This window comes from Gymnodraco acuticeps, unplaced genomic scaffold (genome assembly GCF_902827175.1).
Source record: "Gymnodraco acuticeps unplaced genomic scaffold, fGymAcu1.1, whole genome shotgun sequence".
Classification (NCBI taxonomy): Eukaryota; Metazoa; Chordata; class Actinopteri; order Perciformes; family Bathydraconidae; genus Gymnodraco; species Gymnodraco acuticeps.
In genome coordinates this window covers 55470-66446 of record NW_022990903.1, presented here as the reverse complement: position 1 = coordinate 66446, position 10977 = coordinate 55470, and the positions used below count along the sequence as shown (strand labels likewise).

Below are 10977 nucleotides of genomic sequence, written 5' to 3'. Positions count from 1 at the left end.
CAGGAGGGGTAATATGGTTCTTATTATACATCCATGAGTATTATGAGCGTTGTGGTTCAACGGTTCAACCGATCTGAATGTCTTCCTGAAGCAGTCACGTGGTATCGGCACGCAGCGAGGCTTCGTTTGTCATCGATGACGTCACTGGCCCAAAACGATACAAGCCTCGATACATGCTTCACAAAAAGCTTCGGGGATTACTCGACACACGCTCCGAAGCCTCGGCGCAATACGTAACATCACTAGTAGACATGTTTGTCTGTGATTTTATTGGCAGCATGCAGTCCGTCTTTTTTTTGCACATCATTGAGATGATTGATGAACCTCCACTTGATCTGTCCGGTGGTCGTTGCAATTGGACTGTTTGCCTGCAGAGAAAGATTCAGTCACTGCTCAAACAAGTACAAACAGCAAAATGTTGATCATCACGTCCAGCCATAACTGTGCAAATGAACAGACAACAATATTTAGATACAACTTCTAGCAGCAGAGACATAACTTGTACAAATAGGTCTACAACAATCATCATTTACCTGCAACATATTACGTGCCAACTTCAGCATGTGGCATGCATCCATCATTACAAATACTTTGTCACCAGTCGAGGGATGCGGGAAAGTGGTTTTAAGTGGCTCCTGTGGGTTTCCCTTCAGCTCACACCCAAGTTGGTTGCACATGCTGACGTTGGAGGCATGCCCATCCATGGTGACAGATACCACCCGAATGCCCCGTGCATGCAGCTCCTCCAAATTATGACTGAGAAGGACCCTTTGTGTTTCAGGTGACAGAGACTTCGTCAGGTAATATGCAATGGGAGCCTTCCAATGTCCTTGTAGGCCAACCACCATGAACACAAGAGCCTCAGTAGCAACATCGGTCTCATTGTTTCCATCACCCATGTCTACAAAACCAGACATTGACTGGTTATGTGGATTATATTGCACATGTTTTCTGATGGCCATGGCATCCAACATGAGTGCAACACATCCATATTTAGCCTGGTCTTCCTGGCATCTTCTCTCCAGCATATCCAGCATCATCTTGTTCAGGCCAGGCTTGCCATCCACCGAACACAGCCACCTGTAAAAAAAAATGGAGAAGTAGCTATTTAACGTAATTTCCAAAAATTAAATTGAACAACATTAAGACTACCTTTGTAATGTATGTGGATGAGGGAGGGGAAAATTGTTAGTCTCTCTGAGGTATTTGTATGCCTTTGGACCATGTAGATGGAGTGTGAGGGCAAACTCTCTGTGGTCCTTTGAGTACTCATGGCCCTGCTTTGCTATGTCTATTTGAAGATCTGAAATTGTATGAGAAAAAATTAATAAGTCCGCTTCATATAATAACAAAGGAGTTTAATAAAGAGTGTAAGAGTAAGTGTGGTGGTTGTATTCTCCAGCCACCTCCCTTGTGTGTTTTTCCCTTCCCCTGTCTGTGTGGGCGTGGTGGCTGTCACTCCTGGCTCCCGGTTCAACCTCCACCTGCTGCAATCAGTTGGGCACTCTCCTCTGCTACACACCTGATTTCCATCAGCCATTACTAATGGCATATCAGCGGAGGCTCCACAACCTGTCAGCGCCAGATCGTTGTTTAAACCCCAGTGGTAAAACTCTCAGCCTTCTCAGCCTTCTTAGCTATTTCCCCTACACCTGAATGTTCTTCTTACCTGTTCTTCTTGTGCTCCAGGATCACTCTCCTGCCGGATTATTCTCCACGCTCCTCCACCTCAACAGCCGCCATCAGCCGGATTACTCTCCACGCTCCTCCACCTCAAAATAAACCTTTTTAACACTCTGCCGTGTCCTGCGTTTGGGTCCTCTCGGATAACCGTAACAGTAAGATGTACATGAATTTCAAAGTGCTAATTTCATTTTACCTGAGTAGAAATCAAGCCTCTCTTTGAGTTCTTCATTAATGAGGTTCTTTTCCCTCAAATCCCCCAAAAGACTCATCACTGAGGTCTTTGCCCTCTTTTCTCTAGCCATGGCATTCTTCCTCTCTCGCTCGAGACTCTCCACTCTCCACTCTTGCTAAAGCTTCATTGAGTCTGGCCTTAAGAGCAGTAGGAGAAGCAGGCAAGACATAGCTATGATCCTAGTAGAAAGAGGGATGAACATGGTTTGAGTGATGTTTCACTTCACACACATCACTTTGACACAACTAGAGTATGGCCCACATTCTTTCTTATAGTCATCACCAGTCAAAGCCACTGCCAGCATCATGCGTGTGTGTGTGTGTGTGTGTGTGTGTGTGTGTGTGTGTGTGTGTGTGTGTGTGTGTGTGGTGTGTGTGTGTGTGTTGTGTGTGTGTGTGGTGTGTGTGTGTGTGTGTGTGTGTGTGTGTGTGTGTGTGTGTGTGTGTGTGTGTGTGTGTGTGTGTGTGTGTGTGTGTGTGTGTGTGTGTGTGTGTGTGTGTGTGTGTGTGTGTGTGTGTGTGTGTCAGGAATGCATGTTCAACATGTCTTCAATTGTGTGTGTATGGGTTTATTTGTGAGTGTGTTTAATATGAGTGGCAGCAAACAAGAGAGATTTTACTTTGTCTAGGACCATTATGATATGATGTTGAAAACAGAAATACTCACATCATTAGGCTGAGGTTGTGAGTGTGAGGTTGAAGCTTCTGGGTCGTCCTGAGGGGCCACAGACAGGCTCTCTTCAGCTTTTCTGGAAGTAGACGTAGTCCTGCCCTTTTCCGGCTAAAATGAAGAAGCATAATACTTGAAAATAATATATATATATATCTATATATATACACACACACGCACACACAGGGATAGGTATTTCACCCTGCCCTGTTATTGAGAATAGAATATTTACATTTATGAATGCTAATAGCCTTATGATGATACACCTACTCTTTGGAGGTGAACCGGGAAGCTGAAGGGAATAACACCATCTCTGAGTCGGACAATCTGTCCTGTCCTGTCAAACTCGTCCTGCTTAAAATGCTCACTGCAAATCACGGATGACTCGCTTGCAGTGAACCCTTCCCTCCTCAAAGCAACTTCCCACTTCTTCCTCATATCTTTGGGAAACCTTCAAAATAAAAACGGGAGATTTGAGAGTCAACACAACATTTTTTTAAGAAGGAGGTCAAGCTTATTTTCTTCCTTCTTCTTCCTAGATAGATTAGATTAGATTTTACTTTATTCATCCCACAACGGGGAAATGCACTTGTTACAGCAGCATATGATTTATAAAGTCTCAGTTGGCCATAAACATAATGTTTGCTGGCTACAATTTCGCTGGCGGACATCAATACAGTACAATAATATTCAATTTACAAAATACAACCAATAATAATGTTGAATCTTACTTGTGAAAAGTAATCCCCGACCCCTGTTCGCAATCGTCCGCCGATTTGCACAGCAATACGCCGGCCGCACAGTGCTCTGGCATTTTGAAACCTCTGCTGTCTATGGGTAGAATGTCTGTACAATATGGGTAGGATGACCGGTCCAAGATGGCGGCCGTATTTATTGCGCCCCAGCAGCCAATGCGGCGTCTACTCTTTATATGTCTATGTACCTGCCTGTCAGCCTTCCATCTGTGCACAAACTTATCTCGTGCCCTCATTGGTCATGTGCACGTTTGTGTGTGTTGGAGGAGGGGCTCTGTAAGGAAGTCTGAAGGAAGAGGCAGATTTTTTCCGGTTGTGTATTTTCAAATTCTAGCGCACTCGAGCTGGTTTCTCCATTCTTACCTACCCTACCTTAACTCTTTTTAGGGCGTATTAGCTTTGTTCGTTATTCTCGCGTCCAGGAGAGAAGCTTAGGATAAATGAGACCAATGGAGTCTCTGGCATAAGGTTAAAATGGGTACTTTAATTAAAATGGCGCGGTAATGTTACAAGCAGAGATATGGTTCAGAGAGAAAATAGCTGTGTTCTCGGGCGCTCGAGAGCCAAAGAGAGAGCGAGAAACACGCACATCAGCTCCTTAACCTCTTAAGCCCTGAGCCTGTTTTTAAGGTTTCAGGCTCGAAAATGCTATGCCCAAAACAAATGACTATAAATTAACTTCTAAAAGGGTTATATGAATAATTTATTTTATCAAAGCAAGGTTACATCTGTGAGTTGGATGTAGAAGTGTCAGAATCAATATAGATATTTCTCAGTCAGAGTAAATTCAGATGGAACATAGTAAAAAAAAGATAAATTCTTACCCCCGCCTAAAAAAAAAAACATTACTTATAGTGAAAACTACCCTTGAATGATGGGATAGTAGACTAAAAGCTTTAGGAATCCAAAGTATAACATATAATAAGTACCCTGTATCAAGATTGAGGCAAAACAAGTTAAATGTGACCTTTTTAGAGAGGTTTAGCTAAAAGTAGTCCAGGCGGACTGACCTTTGGGCACATTTTGGCACATTTGGATACCATCAGTGCCATTTGACTTTTTTCAGGTACCATACTGTAAAAATAATTGTATTATCACTACAGGTAATCATTCCATCCAAATACAAGTGTTTTAAAAAATTATTATTATTATTATTTTTAAATTACATTTTTTTTTGTATGTAAATGGTGTGTGTGTGTGTGGACTTTGCCACAGCCCTTACTTGTTTATCACCCGACTAACACTTCTAGGAAGGTTTACTTACACAATAACAATTAGGAAACATAGGATACACTTGTCTCTTGTCTTGAGCAGATTTATTTCAAAAATAACACTAAAAAACGACACTAAAACCGAAATAACACCACAAGCATTTTTTTTGTAAATACTGGCAAAAAAGAAAAAATGTACACAACCTGAATGTGTTTAGTGTTTTTGAATTGAGGCACCAGGCACTTAGTGCAGTAGATAGGTCTTCACCATTTTGTTGCCAGCATCAGAGCACCTCCTGAGCGCGGTGGCATCTTCCCCATAATACTTGGGAATGCATACGAGCTGCTCCCTGAAGGACTTCTGGGTGTGTGGCTTCGTCCTGCCGGGGTCACCCCTCATCTTGTGGAGCTCCTTGTGGAGAAGGAAGCTGTTCACCACTGCAATGTCCAGAAAATGGTAAAAAAAAAGGTCTTGTACCATTTCATGGTTTTGTGGTGAACGCTGTAGTACCCAATCAAAGCATCGGACACATCCACTCAGCCCATGCTTCTGTTGTAGTCCATCACAGTGTCAGGAACGGTAACAACCTTAGTCTTCCACACACCAGCCTGTTTCACTTTCCTCCTGACAGTCTGTCCACTGAATCAGAAGATACAGAGGGAGGCTGAGTTAGTACTGGTGCAGACGTCCGGCGGCGTAGCTTGGATGTTGATGGCTCTGGGGCAACTGTATGCTGGTCTGATGCACGTCGTAGCTCGGATGAGGCAGATGTTGATGGCTGTGATCCAGAAGCCATTTAATACTCGTCTTCATCACTGTGAAAACAAATGTGGAAAAAACAATTACTTTGATTACTTCACTGGCTTATTCTTTCAAAAATGTAACGCAAATCAGAAATAATTCCTCCATTTAGCGTGTGTGAAATAACAGTATACATATATATATATGTATACTGTTATTTCACACACGCTATAGTATATATATAGATATATATATATATATACTGGGTTGATATACAATACAGCTTTATTTATATACTGCCGTGTTATAGTCACGAAATACAATTAATCTATTTATACGTTCACCAACATGATGGTGCCATTGTTTTAGTTTCTCACGGAACGATAATGCTACAACAACAAAGCGGCGTCCATTTTGCGAGTGTGGAATTACTATAGATTACACCAAATACACAACTAATAGATACAAACAGAGAGAGTACATACCTTTCCTGAAGTTCATAATCAGGGTTTCCTGCTGTTGTCTCTGTTCGCTGTGTTGTCGCTTCGCTGTGTTCGTTGCTGCTGTGCTGGAGCGGTTGTGCGGCTGCTTCTGCTCCCGTCTGTGCGTAAAGCAGCCGCTGCTGGCATTATTCATACTACGCAGGATCCTATCTCTGGAACCCATTGGTCGATTTGGGTGATTGACACCTTTTTTGAAACTTTGGAGCCAATAGAATCGAGGGGGAGTTAGTAAATCCCGCTTTACACTTACTTCAAGGAGAGAGAGGCTTGCGTAAACAGCACGTGAGAAAGCCTAAGCCCCCGACTGCAAAACTTTATACCTACGATGCGGCCATGAATGTAATGATGGATTATCAGGAACAATTCTAAAGTGACTAAGAGACATTGGATTAACCTTGAGCAGCGTTTTTATTCCCTTGAACACGACTTTTGATCACAAAACAGCAACGGTAAGACATCATTATTGTTATGCTTTAGAACACTGTTGTTGTTTTCTTGCTCTGTTCTGGCTGATATCTCAGTGAGTTTGTGTCCTACAGTGATGATACTTATATACAAATAATCTGTGGAGTATCAGCTTTCAGCTAATATGTAGTTTGTGCAGAAACAATTACGTTTTAAAGATCGTTTTTGCTAGTTAGCACCGGAAGTAGCATCAGCCTGTTTTCACTAAGGGCTAATGCTAACGCTTCTTGTGAGACTTGTATTTTGTTTCGGTAAAAATGGCTCATATCATTAGGTTGCTGAGTTTTTTCCCGTTATTTGAGTATAAGACATTCATAGGTTTTTAAATATTAAGAAGCCCCCAGACGTGTTTTTCCGCCCGGTATCGGGGGGGCCGGGTTTAAGAGGTTAAGTATCCTCCGATGGCCCCTCCTCGTGTGCCGGTTGGCGCTGCTGGGGGTCCGCCCTCCACTCGTCTCCAATGTCCGTTGTTGCGTATAACAGAGGACTCAGCCATTGTACATTCAATACATAACTAATCACGCCTTTTCTCCTCATATTCTCTTTCATGACTTTTCATTTATTTCATTTTAACGGCTGTAATTCATTACTTTAATAATACTGGAAATACTTCACGGCAGTTATCATTTACGGTAGTCCCGGATGTTGTCATATGCTACCCACGTCTGTAAACAAAACGTATTAAAATAAACTGTACCTTCATTTAATATTCAGCAATAATAATATCTCGACGTCTATAGTTGTAGTGTTAAAATCAGTAGGTTTCGGTGTGCAACACTCCGTGTCATTTCACTTCTATATTCACCTCTGTAGGATAAGGAATATTAGCCACATGCTAAATGCTAAATTATGCCATAAAAAATTGATTTTAATTTCTAACAGTCCCTCCTTACACACCTAAAAGGTGTGTATACTGAAATCAATGAGTTATTCATCTGAACCTTGCATAGTACATAACTCATATCAAAAACATACAATACAAATGGAATGGTTCAATAGCCCCAACTTTGCAAAAATACAAAAAATACTTTGACTGTGTTCAAACATAAATGTTTTCCCTTGTGCATAACTTCTAGTGTTAACATTCAATATCATTCTTCAAAATAGCAGCAATGGCTTAGTATTAGAAAATGTCTTTCTCCCGCCTTTCACAGAAACCGTTCTCATACCACGCTCAGTGTTAAGGCACTTGTTTTTACAAAGTGAAAAGAAACAAACCATTTTAGAATAGCACAAAACAATACTACTACCTAGTAGCTGGTTCTTCATTCTAATTATTTCATCATTAGCAGTATCACATCATTTGGACAAGCTCATCTTCTACATCCATCTCTGTTTATGGGGGTGGGTCGTCTTGTTCTGCTAGCATTTGTAACTGTCTCCTCATGAGAAATGTACCCTCCCTCCTTTCATACCATTTAAGGTATGAAAGTAATATGTTCTCTAGAAGAGGCCGTCGTGATCAATCGGTACGTTAGGACATGGAATGCAACATCTAGGCCTCCCCTGGGCGCCCCTATACTATCCTTGTACACTGTGGAGCCTAAACTCCCCCTGGGACTGGTCTCTTAGCCCTACTGGCTTTGGGGTGTTTCGCCATGTTGATTAACTACATACAAAACATCACTGGCTGTGCTAGTGCACAGGTCCCAGCCCAATCCTGTGGCAAGACTGAGTACAAGGTTTTAGTTCCATGATACCACCAAACATCTACTCTGGGATACTGCATTCTAGACAGTCATTTCTGGGAGAAGATTTTGGTCAGTTACAACAGTTGTAGAATTTCATCACTTAAAAGTTCCTACTTCAGCACCTTTGGGTGGTCTGTTCTAATGCAGTGATAAAGTCCCTGAAATGGTGTGAAAACCGGTGGAATATTAATAACTCATTATACTAATTTATCTTCAATTCTGGTCTACTTAAAGAACAATGTAACCGCTTTAACAGTGTGTGGAACCTTGGGTGCCCGAGCATGTGATAATTACTCCCTCCTTTAACAAGGATTTTAAAAACAGAAATCATTTCATTAATGGTTTGTAGTTCAATTTAGGAATTTTCACTGATGGCAGATATGTTTATACTTTAATTAACATCTCTACATTTCAGGTCATCACTGATTAAATGGATGACCATTAGGAGCTGGTGACACTTGTCTTTTAAAACTCATACTCTGGTGCCGTGCGCTCCCTGTGAAGCTGCAAGTAAGTTTTAAAACATCTGCAGGGTGGGTTGAGCGACCCCTTCTCCCTGAACGATATTGGCTGTCGAAAAATGCACCATTACAATGAGTGATCCAAGGTCCCGCATCTATTACTCCCAATTATATTGCTTTTTCCAAAATAAAAATGTGCAATCTCTCTTTGCCCAGTGTCTTTTTAAAAAACTCTACATCTTGGACGACAAGCAAATGTTATTTCCACCTTAACAGTTCTCTTGTGGTAATAACTATGCTACAATGGTGAAATCAATACTTTAGATTTAAATACTATATTTGGCTTTGTACTAGCTCTACCTTTAACATTTTCCATACAAATAAAGATTTGTCTGCCTTTATAGAGTGGTTATTAAAATTATCGCTTTAAACTGTAAATCTATATTGTAACAAATTAAATCTTCCCCAAATTCGCACATGAATAAGAATCTCTTAAAGAATAATTTGTTTATATGATGGGAAAATTGAATAATATGTTCTACCCTCAGTGTGTTTTTAGGATTATTTTCTCATTTTACTTTAATAGTTTCCTCTTTCTTACTTTATAAATGTACCAATTGATTAATTCATGGCTAATAAATCTTTTTATTTACGTATTTTTCATTGGTGAATAAATGTGTTTATGTGTAAACTCACTCACTCCCGTTTTCCTTTTCTCCCCCTCTGGTTGTCAAGCCACGACCCCCTCATGTTCTGCTGGATCATGCCAACTCCTCTGATTCTGTCTTCTCCTCAGGTTCTGTCCTCTCCTCCGTCCTGTCTTCTCCTCAGTCCATCCGCTCTTGAATCCTTCTGCTTTAACTCTTTCCAGTGGCCCAACTGCTTTGCATTTCATCTCCTCCTTTTCAGTCTCTACGCTGTTGCATGGAGGGCGTATTCAGCTCTCATGTCCCACACTCTGCTCTTGTGCCAAATCTCGTGGCTCAATTTGGAACTTCATGTCCTGTTTGAGGGACCGATGAAAGTGTGCCTCTTTATGTCAGCATGCTGTTTTGGTTCTGGATGCCTCAGGTGGAGATGGTTCTGGATGCAGTCTCGTCATTGTTGTTTCAGCTCCGGTTCTCTGTCTGTTCGATGGAGGAGGAGGAGTCTCCTGCGGTGAGGTCTTTTGTCTGCCTGGAAGATGGGGTCGTAGCGGTCTGACAGGCAGAGAGAGAGAGAGATCTCGGGACGCATTACCTATAGAAAATTCTAACACACTGAGGTAAAATAAATCCAATCTTTTCCACTCTATTTTCCTAATCATACTATCTGTCTTAGATGTTAAATGCCATCCAAACACAATTAATGTCTACTAATAATTGTACCATATCCCTAAACATTGTTTCCACCCACTGTAACATGGCTACTCCAAATAACTATTTCAGGTAACCATTTTCTTCTATAAATTGAAATACCTACATGTTTCAAGCACCACATATTTTACACACCATAAAAGAACGTCCGCATATTTTCTCCATCATTTTAAATCTCACTGTTATTTAGAACATTAGTAACTTTTGTGACTGGACATATCTGTGCAATGTCGCCACAATCTGCTGGGGACTTTTGTTTAAAGTTCATATTTGTCTAATATTAGTTTACTTTTCATTAATGAAGTAGGATGCTGTCAGTACACTTGTCCCCGTTTGTGATTGGTCAAATGTAGCTAACCCCGCCCCTTTCACGTGAACGCGTTCTCAGCTGGAGAGAGAAACCCTGGCTTGATTTACCGAGTTGATAACCAGCGCCGTAGGACCGTTTAGCGAGATCACGTTTGTTAGGGTTAGCATATCAAGCATATCAGGGTCTGTTGAACTGGCTTCTTGGTACAGGGCACAGGTGGCTGCATAGCAGCACTAATGTCAAAGACATTATATTTGTATTTTACCAGGATGCAGTTACACAAATATTTGGGAAGGCTTAGCCTTCCCTAGCCTACAGCACCCGCCGCCCCTGGGCCTACAGTATAGCCCAACCATGTACACCTTCCTTTTTTCCCGTCCAAAGTTTGAATTGGATAAAGGTAATGGTTATCGATGGTGTTTTTATAGCCTATTGTATAATAACTGTGTGATTTATATTGCTTTTCAAATGCATATGGCCACCCATTTACACTGCTCTTCCCGTCAAGAATATGAATAGAACTTAGTTAGATCACTTTACATTTCTGCAAATTAATTTTTAATCACACACGTCTCCCCACGTCTCCCCGTCCCGAAAATGATAAATAAAATAAAAAGAGGAAACCATTTCAAGTTCAGTTTTCAACGTTTTATTTAAAATAACTGACATAACAGACACCATACTGTAGGCCTATCTGCTGCGGAAACCAGGACGAGCTATTTCGGGATCTGTTTTTCGGGGGCTCCTCAGTCTCTCATTTACCCGGCTCCTGATCTTTGTACGTACAAAGCTGTACTTGTGGGTTAGTAGCCTGTTTCTACTGTAATTCAATAATTGTGCTCAGGTCACCGGTCGGTTGTTCATAAACTTAACAGGGGGTGTTTCTGGTACAGACTA

General features: G+C 41.3%; 1 pseudogene; it reads right to left on the bottom strand.

Annotated features, from left to right (window-relative positions):
* Positions 1-765: 765 nt before the first annotated feature.
* On the bottom strand, positions 766-3401 carry LOC117557756 (annotated as a pseudogene).
* Positions 3402-10977: the final 7576 nt, after the last annotated feature.